Raw genomic sequence first — 20,346 nt, 5'->3', positions numbered from 1 at the left:
CGGGGAATAAGCTTCGTATGTGTGTAGATTTTACTAATCTAAATCGTGCATGTCGCAAGGATCCTTTCCCTGTACCCCGTATTGATCAAATAGTTGACTCCACCGCTGGTTGTGACTTGCTGAGCTTTCTAGATGCTTTTTCCGGCTACCATCAAATTAAGATGGCGGTCGAAGATGAGGAGAAAACGGCATTCATCACCCTGGTTGGCTGCTACTGTTATACGTGCATGCCTTTCGGGTTGAAGAACACGGGCTCAACATTCCAGCGCGCGTTGCGCGAATGTTTGGGACCCCAGCTAGGCCGGAACGTGGAGGCCTACATGGACGACATCGTCATCAAATCACAGCGCGGGGACTCGCTGATTGATGACCTGCGGGAAACGTTTGATAACCTCCGCAGGACCAAACTCAAGCTGAACCCTGAGAAGTGCACCTTTGGTGTGGACTCGGGCCAGCTTCTGGGTTTCTTGGTTTCGCACAGGGGGATACAAGCCAACCCACAGAAGATAGAGGCTATCGAGAAGATGGAGCCCCCCCGCAAGGTGAAGGATGTCTAGCGTCTCAACGGCTGCGTTGCCGGGCTGGGCCGCTTGATCTCAAGGCTAGGCAAGCGCGCCCTGCCTTTCTTCAAGGTAATGAAGAAAAAGGGCCCGATAGAGTGGACCTCCGAGGCTGAGGCGGCATTCTAGGATCTGAAACAGTACCTGAAGTCGCGGCCCGTCCTCGTCGCCCCAAACCGAGTGAGCCGTTGCTACTCTACCTAGCAGCGCCTGACCAGGTGGTCAGCTCGGTGCTGGTTGCTGAGAAGGAGGAAAAAGTTCCGGGGACTGAGGCTGCGGGGCAGGGGGCTGAACGGCCCCTGGCAACCGCCTCAGGCCCGGGGACCACCCCCGAGTCAGCACCTTCAGCACCGTGCAACCGGTTCGTGCAGCACCCAACGTACTTCGTCAGCACGGTGCTGCGCGACGCCCACACGAGGTACCTGCAAGTGCAGAAGCTCCTCCTGGGGATTCTGCTCGCGTCCCGCAAGCTGCACCACTACTTTCAGGTGCACCGCGTCACGGTGGTGTCGGGGTTCTGCCTTGAGCGAGCCCTCACCAACCGTGAAGCCACCGGAAGGGTGGCCGAGTGGAGGATGGAGCTGTCAGAGTTCGATCTGCACTTCACCAACTTGAAGAGCATCAAGAGTTCGGCCCTGGCGGACTTCGTCGCAGAGTGGACGTCGACGAGCATAGAGGAGGAGGAGCCGGAAATCAGCCTGCCCGGCAGGCTGGACGAAGGCCACTGGATCCTCTACTTCGACGGCGCATTCAGTCTCCAAGGAGCTGGCGCCGAGGTCGTCATCGAGTCACCGACGGGGGACCAGCTGAGGTTCGCTGTCCAACTCGATTTCTTGAACTCCACCAACAACACGGCGGAGTACGAGGGTTTGCTCGCCGGGTTGCGGGCGGCAATCGCCCTCGACATCAAGCACCTGGTCGTTTGCGGGGACTCCCAGCTCGTGATCAACCAGGTTAACAAGGACTACGACTGCCCACAGATGGCACCGTACGTGGAGGAAGTCCGCAAGCTACAACGCAAGTTCAAGGGTTTGCGATTCGAGCACGTCAAGCGGAAGGACAACTTCGCGGCTGACGAGCTGTCCAAGATGGCAGCAGAACGCAGAAAGCCCCTGGCAGGGGTGTTCTACCACAAGCAGGCGGCTCCTTCAGTCGCCCCCAAGCCGGTTGCCGGGGAAGCCCCTCCGGCAACCGAAGGAAACCCCGCAACAACAGGGGTCCATGCCGCTGACGTAGCGGCATGCGTTGGCAGGGAGACCCCTCCCTGGGAGGTGGAAATCGCCCGCTACTTGAAGGGAGAGGTCCTCCCGAAAGGCAACGTTGCTGCGGAACGAGTGGCCCGGCAAGCCAAGATGTACGCTGTGGTGGACGGGAACCTCTACCGTAGGCGTGCAAATGGAGTCAAGCTCATCTGCGTGCCACAAGACGAAGGGCGCGCACTGCTGGAAGAGATACATTGAGGCACATGCTCCCACCATGTGGCCTCCCGGGCGCTGGCCGGCAAGGCGTTTCGGCACGGTTTTTACTGGCCCATGGCCCTGGCCGACGCGGAGCAGCTGGTGAAGACGTGTGAGGCGTGCCAGTTCCACTCAAAGAAGAGCAACCAGCCGGCGCAGGCCCTGCATGTCATCCGTCCTCATGGCCATTCGCGGTCTGGGGGCTGGACATCGTCGGCGAGCTGCCGAGAGCAGTCGGCGGCTACGAGTACCTGTTCGTGGCCATCGACAAGTTCTCCAAGTGGGCGGAAGTGGAACCAGTGCGGAAGGTGACCGCCCAGGCCGCCATCAAGTTCTTCAAAAACATCGTATGCCGGTTTGGTGTGTCTAACGGCATCATCACCGACAATGGCACGCAATTCACGAGCACGGTGTTCCAGGCCTACTGCGAGGGCATGGGCACCAAGTTGCACTTCGCGTCCGTTGCTCACCCAAGGAGTAACGGGCAGACAGAGCGAGCCAACGCGGAAGTGCTGCGAGGGCTCAAGACGAGAACCTTTGACAAACTCAAAGGCCACGGGAAACACTGGGTCAAAGAACTCCAGCCCGTGCTGTGGTCAATCAGGACCACACCCAGTCGGGCAACGGGCGAAACCCCTTTCGCCCTTGTCTACGAGGCAGAAGCGGTGCTGCCCCTCGAGCTCAAGCATGGATCTCCCCGAGTACGCGCGTACGGCAACTCCTGCCAACACGAGCAAAGGGTTGACGATCTGAACTTCATCGAAGAGCTTCGATGCCGGGCTGCTGTGCGAGCCGCGCGCTACCAGCAGGGACTTCGTCGTTATCACGATAGACGAGTCTGTCCCCGGGGGCTCGAGAACGGAGACCTTGTCCTGCGCCGGATACAAGGAAATAAGGCCGGGAACAAGTTGACTCCGAAATGGGAGGGCCCCTTCCGGGTAGTACAGGTGAGCAGACCGGGGGCTGTCCGGCAGGAAACCGAAGATGGCTTGCCGGTGCAAAATAGCTGGAATATTGAGCACTTGCGCAAGTTCTACCCGTGAAGCGGCGGAGCCCGACCCTCAGGTGATACCGCCGATGCATACCTCTCGAACTAGTGTAGCCGGGCAACCCCTGTGTGTAAACCACTGGTTATTGTGAATAAAGATAAGTGATTTTTCCTGAATTTTAAGATTGCCTCATTTATTTGCATGCTCCTCCTTCTTTTGTCTCCTGCTTTAGGTGCACATAAGTGTCTTTCCATACTTGGTTGTGAGCCGGGGGCTACCGGAGCCTCGAAAACGTAAAACCCGTTGCCGGATCGCTCTGGCACGGGACATGCAGTTGCCGGGCTTTCCGCAACATGCATCACGGGACATGCAGTTGCCGGGCTTCCGTCAACGTGCATCACCGGACGTGCAGTTGCCGGTGTCCCCGCAACGTGCACCACGCAGTCGCTGCGTCTGGGAAATAAAGTGCTCACATCCAAGTTTGGCATCGACCCTTCCGTGCCCGGGGGCTTGGAGGCATGTGATTATCCATACTGCTCTGTGTTTTCGTGAATTTCGAAATTTTTGCAACATCTCGGGTTTGGTAAGAATCTAATGTGCTGGGTAAAGGTGGAATCTTGCGCACTATAATGCTCGTGGACCATCCACGGGTCGCGGCGCGTAGCATCGCCTTGTGGTGCGGAGCGACCGCATCACGGGGGACTCGCTGCACTCCGAGGCTCTTGACCCAGCAGGAAGCCGCCACGTGTGCCACAACAACTTGGCATGCGGAGTGGCGAAGACCGTACTGCACTTCAAGGGGCGGGGTGCCACGGGTGCTGCACTGGCCCGTCGCGCACGGTGGCAAGCCTTTCCCCCGCACCTATAAAAAGCGCGTCCCGGCCATGGAACGGCTCAGAGCGAAGCCAATAAAGAGGTTGCGAAGGCGGGCGGTGCCGCAGAGACGCGATGGTAGTGCATGCCATCAGCGCCCAGCGTCGACGGGTGCACTGCCATCGCGCCCTTGCCGCATCTCCCCACCGAGCCCACTCCGAGAAGAGTCGCAGAGACACGGTGGGGGTGCATCCCACCAGCGCCTGGCGCCGACGGGTGCACGGACGCCATGTCCTTGCCACGTCTCCTCTAGCGAGTGGCTCCGGGGCGAGGGCTGCCGCGGAAACACTGTGGTGGTGACGGGTGCACTGCCGTAGTGCTCCCGTCGCACCCCTCCAAAGGGTATCTCCGCAAGGAGCGAGGGCTGCCACGGAGACACTATAGTAGTGCATGCCATCGGCGCTAAGAGAAGGAGTTCCCGAGCACAGGGTCCCGTCGTGAAGGCGGGGCCGAGCGAGCAGAGCAGCGGCGCCACGTGGGCGCGTGCCAGGCGCCCAGTGTGCAGTTTTGCCAGAGCAAGGAGTGAAGCGCACGGCGCATTTAATGAGCCGACAGGAGGAGCGTTACCCGTCTAGTCAGGCAAACAGTGGCTATCCAGTCCTATTTGTTAGGCCGTAGACCCCTAGCAGCGGGGTTGGCGCTCATGCATGCATGCCAGCGCACCGAGGAGGAGTTGCCCGAGCTCCTTGCTCGCCACTTGTAAATCATGCCCCATGGCACCTGTTGGTATCTCCTTGGCTATAAAAGGAGGACGGCCGCCAACGGTCGGGTTTTTCTTCATTAGCTCGTTGGTTCGTTTACGGGGCCAACTCGTAGTGCAACATTGGCTGTAGCCTGAAGTAGAAAGAAACACTTAGCCAAAAAGAGACCATCCGGGGCCCCCCCCCCCAGCAACCTGTAAACAGCCGATTTTATAGCAATACAAGCTCAGACAGGCAGGATGTAGGGTTTTACACTTCAAGGTGGCCCGAACCTGGGTAAAAAGTGCGTGCATGCGTTCTTGGTAGGTTCTTGCGCCTCGCATCGGTCCCGCCGGCGATCGCCGGAGCGATCCCTGTAGCCCACTGCCGAACCTAAAAAGGGGGTGCCCGCGCATCCTCGGTGTCGGAGCCCCGTGCGACGACACCAACGGCGTCCGCCTTCTGACCTTTGATCATAAAAATTTGCTTCCAGAGCCCCAATGAGGGCTCACCCCCAAGAAGCATTCGCATAGCATGATGAAGCACGCAACGTGCAAATAAGAATCGGGGGGCAGATCGTGAAGCTGCAGCCCATAGGCTAGCAGCATAGCACGGAAAAAGGCATGAAGGGGAAAAGAGAGCCATCACAGCACATAATCGAGGAAGACAACCCACTCACCTAGCAACGGTCGTGGGTACTCCTCCTTTGCCGGGAAGCGAACCCCGTCAGGGCCTCCCGGCAGCAATCCCTTGTCATGGAGTTCCAGGAAATTGATGCTGTTGTCGGCCACCACGGTCCAGGGAACGACTCCCTTGTCGGCAACTCCTTTGCCGGCATCGGTCTTAAAACCCGTGGTCTTGGTCTTGCCCATCTCCGGATCGTGGGGGATTCTTGGTCGCTGAAAGAACTCGAAAGAGTTTTTGGGCAATGGAAGCAGGGAGCTCTAGCGCCTGAACTGATTTTGCACGGAAGAAGAAGGGTAAAAGGCATTCCCTTTCACCCTCCTCCTTTTATAGACTGAACCTAGCCGAAGAATCCGGGCCGCAAGATCCTTATCTTGGCCACATGTCCACGTCGATTGGGAAGTGAAGCGGTGAAAACAGAAACGGCCACCCATGTTTCGAGCGCAAGAATCGATGAAATCATTATGCCTTATTTACTGTGCGAAGTGTGACCGTTTTCCCACTGACGCACGCCAACAGTATGCCTAGCTGTCAGGTTAGACTGTGCACCCGGTCACATCTGTTGACCCAATGGCTCTTCACTTTCAACAGGTACGTTATCAATGACGGAGTCTGACTCAAATATCATGACTCAAAAGCTATCTCTCATATAGGGAGGTGGAGTTTTATAATAAGAATGTTGAGACTCGTCTTGAGTCTTGATTATGAATACTAAAGACTATCATTCGAGTCGCGAATTAATCAGTTGTCACTTTATATTAAAGACTTCATACAGTCATCTCTTGTTTATACTCACAACAGTGAAAACAGGGTAATGACTCTGACACAAGGCAGTCGATTTCATACAGTCGACTCGAGTGAGTCGCACCAACTGCGTCACCTCAGTTGTTTATGCTCATTCGTATAACAGTAAGAGCGCCTGGAGTTGCACCCAGCTCTAGTAAACCCATGCTCATTGCATGAAGATAAGCCTCATGGGCCATTCCCTCGAGCCTGAAATCGTACCAGCTGCACATTTCAGTAAATGCATGCTCATTGCATGAAGATAAGACCCGAAAGTTCTCTTACGGGCCTGGAGTCGTACCAACTACGTTATTCCCGGTCAAATCCATACTCATTGTACCAGCTACATTACCCAGTCAAATCCATGAAGATAAGACCCATAGGCTTCCTATAGGGCCTGGAAACGTACCAGCCCTGTATTTCCAGTTCAAACAATCTTGACGAAGGAGTCGAGTACTTAAAAACTGGAATTTGATTCTATAAGACCCCTGCCGGCTAAGTCAAAATTCGCCAGTCTCCAGGTTCGAGCCCGGGGACTCGAATGCTGATGAAAGCTAGTGTTGTTTTCGCCCTAGAGCGATTAACTGGACTCGACTTCTCGAGTATCTGGGCGCATTAAGCATATATCCCTATGATTCCTACTCATCGATGTGATCCACTATCAGATCATATTGTGAAACTGTTATTTAACAGTTAAACACTAAAGCATCAGATCACACATTCTCTGAGTCAAAATACTTCTCATTCGAAGTACAAGTTGGTAAAATACCAAAGTCTACAGCACTATGCAACTGGCTTAACAGCAGGATAAGCTCATTCTTTACGGTAAAAGTCCCTAGTCGAATCTTCGACTCAACCAGGCACTTGAGGGCTACTGACGTGGTTATGACTAACCACGTACTCGACTCGACTATACCCGGTACAGTCCAACTGGGGGCCCACAAGGAAGCCTACTTTGACTCCAGGAGCCTACATGCCAAATCTTGCAACTCAAGATAAGGAAGATTAATTAGAGTATATTTCCTCATTGTAACCGACTTGGACTCTACCTTAGACCTGAGTTTCTGCATATATAAAGGACCAGGAGGGGGAGCCAAGAGGACACCCCTAACTTAGATACAAGTCGCCTAGACGCACTCGACGACTCTGTGCGTCTAGACTCTGTGGCACCCCATTGTAATCGACTCATCAATACAAATCCGACAAGCAGGACCTAGGGGTATTACCTCATCGAGGGCCCTGAACCTAGGTAAAGCGTGTCCCCTGCGTCCTTGTTAGCCGACGAGTTCGCTAACACACACTCGAAATCTTTCCTTGATACAAGTCCATCAATATGGACATTGTCGAAGTTACATCTTCGTCAACGACCATGGCGATATGATACCAGAAACCCCGAAGGCTATCTTGCTTGCAGCTAATACCTATCTACAAACCATCCAGCCATCCGACAGTGACCCACGCTCACGGCTTCACAAACAGATTCTAGAAGGATTGAATAGGGCAGGGGCTTCTTCTATCATCCAAAATTTCAACAACCGAAGGCCGCCGCGGGACAGGACTCCGTCCCACCGCGAAGAAGAAATCCAGCACGACCTCGACCCGCCTCAACAAGGCCGCAGGGAGCGCGACTCGCAGCCAAGGGAAACACTGGGTTCCCCCCGAGTCACAAACCACGATCGGCGAGACAGGTATCGGGACCGCTCGCCGGACTCCGATCATGAGGTTGAGACATGCGGAACGTCTTGCTTCAGCCGTTGCATCCGCCAAGCTAGGATGCCCAGAAATTTCAAACCGCCGACCGATCTAGCCAAGTATGACGGCACTCAAGAGCTCAAAACTTGGTTGGAAGACTACCTCACCGTGATTCGCTGCCAAGGTGGTTCTCGTAGTACCGCCATGCAGTGCCTGCAGTTGCAACTCAGAGGCCCTGCACGCACGTGGCTAACCGGCTTACCACAAGATGACATTGACTCGTGGGATGAGCTCATCCAAGCTTTCACCCGCAACTTCAGGTCCACGTACAAACAACCCATCTCCCTCGAGCAACTCCGAGCTTGCATTCAAAAAGAGGGAGAATCCATCCGTTCGTACATCCAGCGCTGGACCAACACCAAACGAGGACTCTGACAAGTCGAACTCAAGGAGGAATTGGGTCATGTCCGGCCCACAACCATCAGCTACCTGATGGAAATCGCCAATCGATGGGCCGACGGTGAAGACTCAGTTCACAATGAACGCCACTGATCTGCAGAAGAAGAGGGCGATCGTGGTCACGATTGAAGGAGGAAGCGCAAAAACCGAGCCTTCGAAGAGTCACACCCACCTGACTTCATCGCAGCCGCCTCTCCGTCAGATTTTGGCTCTTGGGTGAACGGGAATCGCGGTGGAGGTTTTCGAGGTGGTGACAAGTGCAAGCAACAATGGCAGAGAAAAGGGAACCAACCCACCCACTCTCAACAGCTAGCTTCCCCTTGCCTGTTTCACGTCTACAGGGATGAGCAAGGCAACATCAAGCCAAGTCACCCTCTAGCCGAGTGCCGGCGTTTCAAGGAACTACAAGCTGAGTTTGTCAGGACACATCAGTCGGCAACCAGCGCTGGCTTCGCACAACTACCTGGGTCGCTTCCATACTCTAACGAAGGAGTCAATGTGCCTTTGCCGCCTCCCATACCAGGAGCTCTAGCCATTGGTGCTCCTCCTCCTCCGCGCCCAGCCAGTTTCGCCGGCGCAGTGCACCTAGTGGCACTTGCACCGCCACCAGAAGCGCCGACAACGGTCGCCAATTCATATCCGACTCCAGTCGGACACATCTGCATGATTTAAAAAGGGAAACCCACCAATCTGGTCCAGAAGTACATAACTCGGCAGGTCCATATGGCCGTGAGGTCACCTCCCTCTTCAACAGAGTACCTCGACTGGTCTGAAGTGGAGATCACATTCTCTAGAGAAGATCACCCACCCTGCATCCCGCAACCGGGAAACGCAGTGCTGGTGCTCGACGCACAGATTGGGGGCTACATGTTTAACAAAGTATTCATCGACGGCGGAAGTGGGCTAAGCATTATCTACGCTGACACCTTATGAAAGATGAACCGCTCAACAACCAAGCTGGGCCCCACAAATAAACCCTTCCATGAGATCATCCCAGGAAAAGTAGCCACCCCACTAGACAAAGTTAACCTTGACGTGGTGTTCGATTGGCCATCCCAGTACCACGTGGTCTTGAGTCGCGTCGTGCTAGCATGCTTTATGTCAGTCCCACATTACGCTTACCTTAAGCTCAAAATGCCTAGACCCAATGGCATGATAACTTTCTCTGGAAGCTTCCTGCAGTCCGACCACTGCGACCGTGAATTCCATAAATTTTCTGAGTCACTTGCCGTGCAGGACCAGCTAGCCAGGCCTACTTCTTGACAGACGACAACCAAAATTCTGTCCTTAAGAAAAGAGCCATTGAAGCCATAGACGGTGTAGACTTGAAGACAGAGGAAGCACAGGCCTCTTCATCAAAGGAGACCAACGCTGGCTCAGACAGCAACCTTATCAAGTAGGAGGTACTGGCTCGCTGGGCTCCCCCAACAGAAACAACGGGAGCCCCTCTAGCAGGCGCACTAAAACAACAGGCACACCATGCCGGCTTTGCAGCCCATGAAGTGTGACTCAAAAGACGCCTGCCGAAGAGTGAGTCAGTTCAAGCACATACATGCGAGCTCATCCACGCCTCGACATGGCTGTTCAGCCAACTCGACTGTGGGATAAGAGAACCAAGAACCTCCCCCTCAGACTCAAACTCAGAGTATGGGACTCAAGAAGCAAGGCGCGGAACGCCACGCAATCGCGCCAAGCTTTTTTGCTTGATTTCTTTGTAGTTTCTCATCTATTTTTCCTTTTTTCTCCGCATTTTGAAGTACCTTCTTGTACCATCGGTACGTACCAAAAAGTATTTATGTTCCTCTCTACTCAGAGTCCTTTCCTTTTACTTACCCTGTTGCGGTCGCATCAAACTCAGAACTGAGAGATCGACCCAAAACATGTCATTGGACACACCCGACACTCGGGAGTTGGGTCCAATCGACCCGAAACTTGTCATTGGACGCACCTGACACTTGGGAGATGCGTCCAATCAACCCTAAACTTGTCATTGGACGCACCTGACACTCGGGGGCTGCGTCCAATCGACCCTAAACTTGTCATTGGACGCACCTGACACTCGGGGGCTGCGTCCAATCGACCCTAAACTTGTCATTGGACGCACCCGACACTAGGGGGCTGTGACCAATCGACCCTAAACTTGTCATTGGACGCACCTGACACTCGGGGGTGGGTCCAATCGACCTAAACTTGACATTGGACGCACCCGACACTCGGGGGGGGGTCCAATCGACCTAAACTTGACATTGGACGCACCCGACACTCGGGGGCAGGGTCCAATCGACCCTAAACTTGACATTGGACGCACCCGACACTTGGGGGCGGCATCCAATCGACCCTAAACTTATCATTGGACGCACCCGACACTCGGGGGGCGCGTCCAATCGACCCTAAACTTGTCATTGGACGCACCCGACACTCGGGGGCTGCGTCCAATCGACCCTAAACTTGTCATTGGACGCACCCGACACTCGGGGGCTGCGTCCAATCGACCCTAAACTTGTCATTGGACGCACCCGACACTCGGGTGGCTGCGTCCAATCGACCCTAAACGTGTCATTGGACGCACCCGACACTCCGGGGCTGCGTCCAATCGACCCTAAACCTGTCATTGGACGCACCTGACACTCGAGGGCTGCGTCCAATCGACCCTAAACTTGTTATTGACGCACCCGACACTCGGGGGCTGCGTCCAATCGACCCTAAACTTGGTACTGGATGCACCCGACACTTGGGGGCTGCCTCCAATTGACCCTATGCCTCGCATTGGGCGCACCCGACATTCACGGGTTGTCGCGTAACAGACATCAACAAAAGCCATTCAACGGTCGGCAACTTCCAAGTATGCAAAATTGGGATCACACTGATTTCTCATACAAGATCAAAGAAGTTACAGGACAAAAAGGTGCGACCTCTTTCAAAGATGCTAGCAGCTTCCTGTTACAGAGGATTTCAAAGTATTTGGGTCTTTACATGACTGCAAACCAGTCATGCACAGACCCGGGGGCTCCTCCTGACGAAGATGTGACTTCGACAATGCCCATATTGATGGACTTGTATCAAGGAAAGATTTCAACTGTGTGTTGGCGAACTCGTCGGCTAACAAGGACACAGGGGACACGATTTACCCAGGTTTAGGGTCCTCGATGAGCTAATACCCATACGTCCTGCTTGTCGGATCTGTATTGATGAGTCGATTACAATGGGGTGCCGCAGAGTCTAGATGCACCGAGTCGTCGAGTGCGTCTAGGCGAATTCTATCTAAGTTGGGAGGTATCCTCTTGGCTCCCTCTCCTGGTCATTTATATATGTAGGAACTCCGGTCTCAAGTAGAGTCCAAGTCGGTTACAATGAGGAAATATACTCTAATTAACCTTCTTTGTCTTGAGTCGCCAAATTTGGCATGTAGACTCCTGGAGTCGTAGTAGGCTTCCTTGTGGGGCCCCAGCTGGGCTGTACCGGGTATACTCGAGTCGAGTACGTGGTTAGTCATAACCACGTCAGTAGCCCCCAAGTGCCTGGTTGAGTCGAAGACTCGACTAGGGACTTCTCCATTAAAGAATGAGCTTATTCTGTTGTTGAGCCAATTGCGTAATGCTGCAGACTTGGAGTTTCATTGATTTCTACTTCGAATGAGAAGTATTTTCGACTCAAAGAGTGTCTGAGCCGATGCTTTAGTGCTTGACTGTTACATGACAATTTCACAATATGATCCGAAGATCAATGCAATGAGTAGGAGTCATAGGTATATATGCATAATGCGTCCAGATACTCGAGAAGTCGAGTCCAGTTAATCGCTCTACGGCAAAAACAACATAAGCTTTCATCAGCATTCGAGTCCTGGGCTCGAACCTGGCGACTGGCGAATTTTGACTTATCCCGTTGGAGTCTTATAGAGTCAAATTCCGGTTTTTAAGTATTCGACTCGTTCGTCAAGATTGCTTGTACGGGAAATACGCAGCTAGTACGTTTCCAGGCCCTATAGGAAGCCTACGGGCCTTATCTTCATGTAATGAATATGGTTGCAGGGAGTGACCCTTAAGTGAGAGTTGTTACTGGACAGATGCAGGCGATGCATATCCAGGCCTAAATTTTAGGACTTACCTTCATACAATGAGTATGGATTTGACTGGGAATAACGTAGGTGGTACGACTCCAGGCCCATAAGAGAACTTTTAGGTCTTATCTTCATGCAATGAGCATTGATTTATTGAAATACGCAGCTGGTACGATTTCAAGCTCGATGGAATGACCCATGAGGCTTATCTTCATGCAATGAGCATGGGGTTTACCAGAGCAGCGCAGCTGGTGCGGCTCCAGGCTCTTTGGACAAAATCCAAGAGGCTTACTGTTATGCGAATGAGCATAAATAACTGAGGTGACGCAACAGGTGCGACTCAATTGAGTCAACTACATGAAAGCGATTGTTTGTGTCAGGGTCATTATCTTGTTTTTACTGTTGAAAGTAAAAAATGAACAATAGCTGACTTTATGAAGTCTTTAAAAAATACAAACCAACAGTTGGTTAGTTAGCGACCCGAATGAGAGTCATATTATTCATAATCGAGACTCGAGATGAGTCTCAACCTTTAGGATATACTCCATCATCATGTATGAAAGATAATTTCGAGTCATGATATCCGAGTCAGACTTCGTCATTGATGACGTACCTGCTGGAGGTGAAGAGCCGTTTTGGTCAACCGATGTGACTGGATGTATAGCCTAGCCTGACAGCTAGGCACACTGTAGATGTGCGTCAGTGGAGAAACGATCACACTTCGCGCAGTAAACAAGACACAAAGCTGATCTCATTGGTTATTGCGCCCACGAAGTAAGCAGTTAGTTTCATCCTTGTCGTTTTGTATTCCGGTTGATGCGGAACACGTGGCCACGATCGACATCGTGCGTTGTGGATTTTTTGCCAATGTAAGGATAAAAATGGAGGCGGGGTAAATTAGTTTTAACCCTTCTTCCTCCTCACATCCAGAGCTCAGGCGCCCAAGACTTTAGCTTCCATAGCCAAAAACCCTTCTTATTCTCTGTTAATCACGTCTTTCGACCCAGTGAGATGGGGAAGAGCAAGAAGAGTGCGGAAGCTTGGCCACTGTCTTTCGTGGATCGCGAGAGGGTCGCCGGCATGCAAGAGGAAGGATTGTTGTTCTCGCGGCCGGGGCATGTGCGTTTTCCCAGCGAGGAGGTAATTCCTCGCCCCATGCACGGAGAGCGAGTGGTGCATTACGATTTCATCCCTCGTGGTTTAACATTCCCAGTCCACCATTTCCTTTGTAGCTTGCTTTTGGCCTACGGGCTCCAACTTCATAATCTTTCTCCAAACTCCCACCTCCACATTGCGTGGTTTGTGACACTGTGTGAATGCTTTCTTCGAATAAATCCCCACATGGGTCTCTGGAAGAGAATGTTCATAATCCAGCGCCAGGGCAAGGACGCGATTGGATGTGCAGATATTAAAACTCAAGCGGATGCCAAATCTTCAACCTCCGAGAGAGGGAATCATCTTCTCGATGGAAATCGAGGTGGTTTTATGTCATGGATGTGCCGGCCGAAGGGCGCGGCTTCAGTCTTCCCGAATTCTCTGCGACAACTTCGGTGAAGAAGACGACGGCCTGGAGTCATAAGTTGGGAGGAACAGAGGGCGAAGAGGCTGAGACTCTGTTGGCCCAAGTCTTGTCTCTCATGGAGACTCCTCAGCTGAAGGTGACTGGAATTCACCTCATCGCTGCTTTTATCCGGAGAAGAATTCAGCCTCTGCAGGCTCGTGCTCATCCCATGTGGGCATATCAGGGGGTTCGTGACCCGACACGGATTAGTACCGTGGAATTTCGTTTGACTGAAGTGTGTCGACGAGTTCGGCGGCTTACTGACTTGGGCGAGTCAGAGCCATGCGAGATTGACCCTCCAGTGGCTCCCTATGGACCCGACAGGCCCTGAGAAAAGGTGATCATCGAAGCACCTGAAAAATCCTGCCTTCTTTGACATGAATTATTTCTGATTGTAGCTTTGATTTCAGGGACCCGACAATGAGCCGAGCAGCGTTTCTCCACCGGCAAAGAAGCGCGGCAGAAAGGGTGATAACCCGCTGGTACAGACTCGACCAATAGGCTCAGGGGACCCGAATGACGAACCGTCGGTGTCTGTACCCGCGTTCAAGAGAACCAACTCTGACGGGCCAGTTGCGGCTCGTCGCTTTGGCCTTCTTGCTCGATTCCACCATGTCATGAGAATATTTTGGCAATCTTATTTCAGCATTCTAGAGATTTTATTAAACGTCTAAAAATTTCTTGCTTAGCCATGCTGATCGCTCAGTCGAGGGCAAAAAGGTTCCCGAGACTCAATCGGTTGGTCAGGACTCGAAAGGGTTGGACCAGCCGACTAAGGAAAAGGCAACTCACACCAAAGGAGCCCCAGCGGCTAATCCTTCTGAAGCGAGCAGAAGGAGTCGACCAGATGAGTCGAGCATTCCTTAGGCGACGACTCCTGCGTCGAGTCAGCACGTGAGCAAATTTGTCTTTTGCTATTATTTTGCCTCCCGGTGGGAGTGATGCTCAAGAAATAACTTGAGACTGCTATTTGTTTTTAGCCGGTCATCCGCTCCATGACAGCTCTTATTGAAGAGTTTGAGAAGACGAAGGCAGAGCGGGAACGACTTCGAGCAGAGCTGGATCAGTGTCGGCAAGAGCTGTAGAAAGCAGCCGTCGAAAAGAGTCGTCTCCAGCAACGTATAGACTCCCATATTTCCGCGGAGAAGTAGCGGGAAAAGATTTGGATCGAGCGACTCGAAAGTGCTACTCGGTCTATTGCTGGTGACCATTTGAATTTGTCACCCGAGTGGCTTTACCTTCTCGTGTAAATTTTGACCGTTACTCAGTCCTTTTGCAGGAGTCCTTGATGCCTCTACTGAGGTTCAATTCAATGAGAGAAGCCGGAGCTTCAATGAGTCTCTAGAAAACGTCGAAGTCATCAACGCTGAAGCCAAAGGCAAGCTCCGCCAGGTGACGAAGATTCTGACCACTGTAATCAAGAAGATGTCTCCTGATGGGTCAGTGCCGGAGTCGCTGAATGGCCTCATTGACTTCTTTGCTGCAAGTCAAGACCTGGTAGAGGAGTACTGCCAGCATCGGTCGACGACCGACGCTGAATTATTCTTCACGCTTGCTCTTGCTCATGGCGTTGAGGAAGACACTCTCCGTCGAGTAGCCTCGCAATCGACTCGATCGAGAGCAGGCAACACGGTCAGCCTAGGGCCCTTTATGGGAAAGGGCAAAGAGCTGGCTGAGATCTCGTTGCTGCAACCTCGTAGATCAATTGAGGAGATGAACCTAGCTTCATCCGGCAGCCCAGAGGTGGGCGATCTTTCACTAGATATATTTGATTCTCTTTCTCCTTTGTGAATCTTCTTCTTCTATTCTTTTAGCTTTGTAAAGGACTGCTCTAGCTGAGCCTTTTTTGGAAAGAAATCCAAGATCTTTATTTCCACCCCTAAAGGGGTTCTTTAGGATAAATGCTGAGGTAACTAGGTCTTTTTCGCACAGAGGGAAAAAGGACAGTCAAGTCACTCGGTTCCGGCTGTAGAGGCAGCTCTCTCGCAACGATGCTCCAGCCAATCCTAGCGGAAAGGGTCAGGCTGGGACTACTCTGTCCCCAAAGCAGTTACGAGAAGTTGAGGCTCGGCTCGCTAAGCTGAAGCCTGACACGTTGGGTGACGCTCAAAGTAGCAAGTCTAGCCTGAAAGCTGCGACCAATTGGGAAGAGTTTGTCTTTGGAGAGCTTCGTAACCTGAGCGGTCAAATCCAAGGTATAGGATCGCAAGACTTTGCCTTTCGTGTCGGTTTGCAAAGTAATCTTGTCATTCTTCTGTGCAGTTGTTCGCTTTGACCCTGATGATGAAAAGGCCAGAGTGAATGCTGCGATTCAAGCTCCCCGAGTGCATGACCCATTACCATTTTGGCTAGATCAGTCGAGGAGCTATGACTTGATGCTGTTGATCGAGCGGATCAAACATGTCAAAAGGTACTTCACCTCCTGCCGTGACATGCTAGCTTCGATTCATCGGGCCTTATGGCCACGGGAGAAGGTACCTCGTAAACTGGGCGGCCTAATGGTGAAGTTTCACGGCGAGGAGAAGATGAAGGAATTGGTTCGACTCCAGCTAGTGAAGGGAGCCCAGATTGCCCTTGCATTTGTGCGAGTCAACTGCCCAGAGTTGGATTTCTGGTGAGTTGCTACACTGCCAGCTACTCTCACCCAGGGTATAAAGTAGTTCCTGGAGGCTGGGCAGGCGGCAGCGTTGCAGATGATCCGACAATGGGAAGCAGCCGAGGAGGAGACCATACCTCATAGTAGATAGTCATGTAGTTCTTCTTATACTTTTTTGTAAAGAATATTCTACCGGGTGCGTAGTCAGCGCTCCCGGTGGGAGTAGCCCCCGAGTTCTGTTGCGACTGTGTGTAGTGGCGACCGGACTCAAGGTTGTAATTTAATATCCTTGAATTTCCTGGCGAGTTGCTCCCCTTCATTTTTGGAAATGGAACGTTATGACTTGCCAATCAGCACCAAGTCGAATTCTGAATTGTGGAAGTCGAATTTAAGTTGGATTTCAAGTACTCCTGGTGGGAGTGCCTCGCAGACGGATATAAATAAATGAGTGCGGACTCGAGCGTACTAACCAGCGCAAGGGATTTGTCCTGCTGATTAGTACTTAGGTCTCGCGGTAAGAGATGGATTCCTCTGACGCACTCGAGGTCATGCATATCCGTTTGTGACAAGTTGAATAACAACTTGCGCAAGCACGGGAGGAGATCTCCTTGCTTAAGTCAGAGAATCGGGCCGCGTCGGGCCGAGAAGATTTCCTTCTTGGGGAAATCGTGAAGCTGAGTTCTGATTTGCGAGGTAACGACTGATTCCTCTGCTTGAAATTGTTGAGTCAACTGAATTTCGACTGATTTGGACGCGCCATATTTTGCAGATATGATGCCAGAACCATATGTTGAAGCTGAATGCGTAAAAAGTCGTCTTGATGCTTTAGCACGATCTCGTTCAGAGACCCCATCCTTCTGGTCGAACCGCGACAAGGGTTATACCCTTGCACTGCTGCAAGATCGAGTTGCAAGAGCAGTGGTCTGCCTGAAGTCCTGCAGCCACTGTTTGACTGAGGTGCACCATAACTTGTTTCCAAAGCTTCCTGTTCCTATTGACCTGAAGGGATTGATCGAGAGATTTTGCGAAGGAGCAGTGGTGAGGGGGGCTAGTCATGAAAAAATGGTGGAGGGGGCTGTTCTGGCCCTCTCGTTTGTTCGTCTTTGCTACCCTCATTGAATCTGGAATCCCTGCATTTGACTCCCTCGTATGTTCCAGACGATGCTTAGCTTGGACCGGTTTACGACATGATGGGAGAACACGGCACGTCAGCTGGTGACTCTTATGGCCTTGGAGTAGAGTAGACTTTGATATTCGTACGCGTAGTTGCCTGAGTAGTATTTTTACCGGGTGCGCGACCAGCGCTCCCGGTGAGAGTAGCCCCCGGGTCTGTGCATGACTGGTTTGCAGTCATGTGGAGACCCAAATATTTTGAAATCTTTTGTAACTGAAAGCTGCAAGGATCTTTCAAAAGGTCGCACCTTCTTGTTTTGTAACTTCTTTGGTTTTGTATAAGAAAACATCCTGATCCCAATTTTGCGTAATTGGAAACTGCCGACCGTTGAATGATTTTGATGATGTTTGTTACGCGATAACCCGTGAATGTCAGGTGCGAACAACGCGAGATTTTAGGGTCGATTGGATGCAGCCCCCGAGCGTCGGGTCCGTCCAATGACAAGTTTGGGTCGATTGGACGCCGCCCCCGAGTGTCGAGTGCATCCAATGACAAGTTTTGGTTTAATTGGACACAGCCCTTGAGTGTCGGGTGCATCCAATGACAAGTTTTTTGTGGTCGATTGGACGCAGCACCCGAGTGTCGGGTACGTCCAATGACAAGTTTTGTGGTCGATTGGACGCTACCCTGGAGTGTCGGGTGCGCCCAATGACAAGTTTTGCTTGTATTGTATGTTTATGTATGCATTGTTTGTTTCGTTTAGTTTACTCGGAGAGCGAACTGTGTGATTGCGAAGAGTGCTTGAATACCAACTGCTATCAAGGCAAGTTCACTTTGACCATTGTCCTATTATTTTATTATGCACTAGATTTTAATAGTTGCATTGTTAGGATTATTATTGTACCTATGTTAGCTATGATTTCTCCTGGTAGTATAGGATACCCTTGCCATGTCCTTACCACCAATCGCCATCGTAGGTAGTCCAATGCTATGCTATGTTAGTATTCGAGGGTGGTACTATTACAATGTGATATTATTGTCATTATGGAGTAAAGTTATGATTTTCCTAGTGTATGGCAAAACAAGTAATTCAATGAACCGTCCTGGGTGGGCTGCTTTGAGTTTTTGAGATGTGATGCGACGTCAGGTCTATTTCTATGGGTCCCTCTGAGTCGACTCCCCGTGGATTCGGGAAGGGATCGTCCATGGACGTCTCCCCGTGGATTCGGGGAGGGCTTGCGTCGCAAATGTGGAATGCCACCCGGGGTAACCAGAGACTGGACTAGTTTCCTGTTTAGTAGCTTCCAGTACAACCACATGCTAAATGGGCTCTGGCTGGATGGAGTAAGAAATATGAACCCAGATCCGAGGGATTGTAATGAGGTAGCTGTGTAGGTGGGAGCGCAGGTCCCTCAGGTGGTCTGGAAGATTATGTTCTGAAATTTTTTGTAATCGATGCCGTTGCTACTCTACCCTGAGGACGGCAAGGGATTAACACGTCGATTTCTTGTGGGGAATGTGTACAACCTCTTGAGAGTGTCAAACTAAGTACTTAGCCGTGTCCCCGGTTACGGACAATTATGAGCGACTAGATTTGGGAGCTGTAAGGAAGGTCTCACTCATTCCAATTTCTTAATAAAATGAATGGTTTGAACCGGGTAGGAGCATTGATGTGTCTACTCAATGTGCTCTAGGTTAATAGGAGCATGGGTGTGTCTACCCCGTGTCCAATAGAGATAAAACTATTTGGTTAAAAATGATAGGATGAAACATTGATGCTTTTATGCAAATAGCCAAACCACCTAGCCAAATTATGCATGTACTTGGTAGGTTCTTTTATAACCTCTGGTGAACTTGCCAATACATTCAATGTATTGACCACGTAGTGGCTGCAATTAATACTGCGGGTGAATCTAACGAAGAGTGATGTTCGTCGATGTTTGTTTGGGTCATGTGCTTACATTCCAACATGCTCTCTCCTTGGGAGTAAATGTGGCCTTTTTTTTTTCTCTACCCTTTTCGCTGCCGATTTGTGAAACTTTATTTTGATATGCTGAAACACTATTTTGTTATGCTGACCCACGAGGTCATGCAAGATTGTAAGTACAATTAAATTTTGGATGATGCGATGTAATAAAGTACTTTGACCTTTGTATCTCGATATTTCATCTTGAAACTGTGTGTGCTGATGAGTCAATCCAGGGACTAGCACGGTAAGCACAGAGATCAAACCCTGTACGGGGGCGGTCGCTTCATTTTGGATCGATTGGACGCCGCCCCCGAGTGTAGGGTGCATCCAATGACAAGTTTTTGTGGTCGATTGGACGCAGCCCCCTAGTGTCGGGTGCGTCCAATGACAAGTTTTCTGTTGATTGGACGCAGCCCCCAAGTGTCGGGTGCGCCCAATGACAAGTTTTGTGTCGATTGGACGCAGCCCCCGAGTGTCGGGTGCGTCCAATGACAAGTTTTGTGGTCGATTGGACGCAGCCCCCGAGTGTCGGGTGCGTGCAATGACAAGTTTTTGTGGTCGATTGGACGCAGCCCCCGAGTGTCGGGTGCGTCCAATGACAAGTTTTGAGTCGATTGGACGAGCCCCCGAGTGTCGGGTGGGCCCAATGAAAAGTTTTGTTGTCGATCAGACGCAGCCCCCGAGTGTCGGGTGCGTGCAATGACAATTTTTGGGTCGATTGGACGCAGCCCCCGAGTGTCGGGTGCATCCAATGACAAGTTTTGGGTCGATCTCTCAATTCTGAGTGTGATGCGATCGCAACAAGGTAAGAGGAAAGGACTCTGAGTAGAGGAACATAAATACTTTTTATTACCTACCGATGGTACAGAAGG

This window comes from Brachypodium distachyon, chromosome 5 (assembly GCF_000005505.3).
Source record: "Brachypodium distachyon strain Bd21 chromosome 5, Brachypodium_distachyon_v3.0, whole genome shotgun sequence".
Lineage (NCBI taxonomy): Eukaryota > Viridiplantae > Streptophyta > Magnoliopsida > Poales > Poaceae > Brachypodium > Brachypodium distachyon.
The sequence above is the reverse complement of the archived record's forward strand: the minus strand, read 5'-3'. Positions refer to the sequence as shown.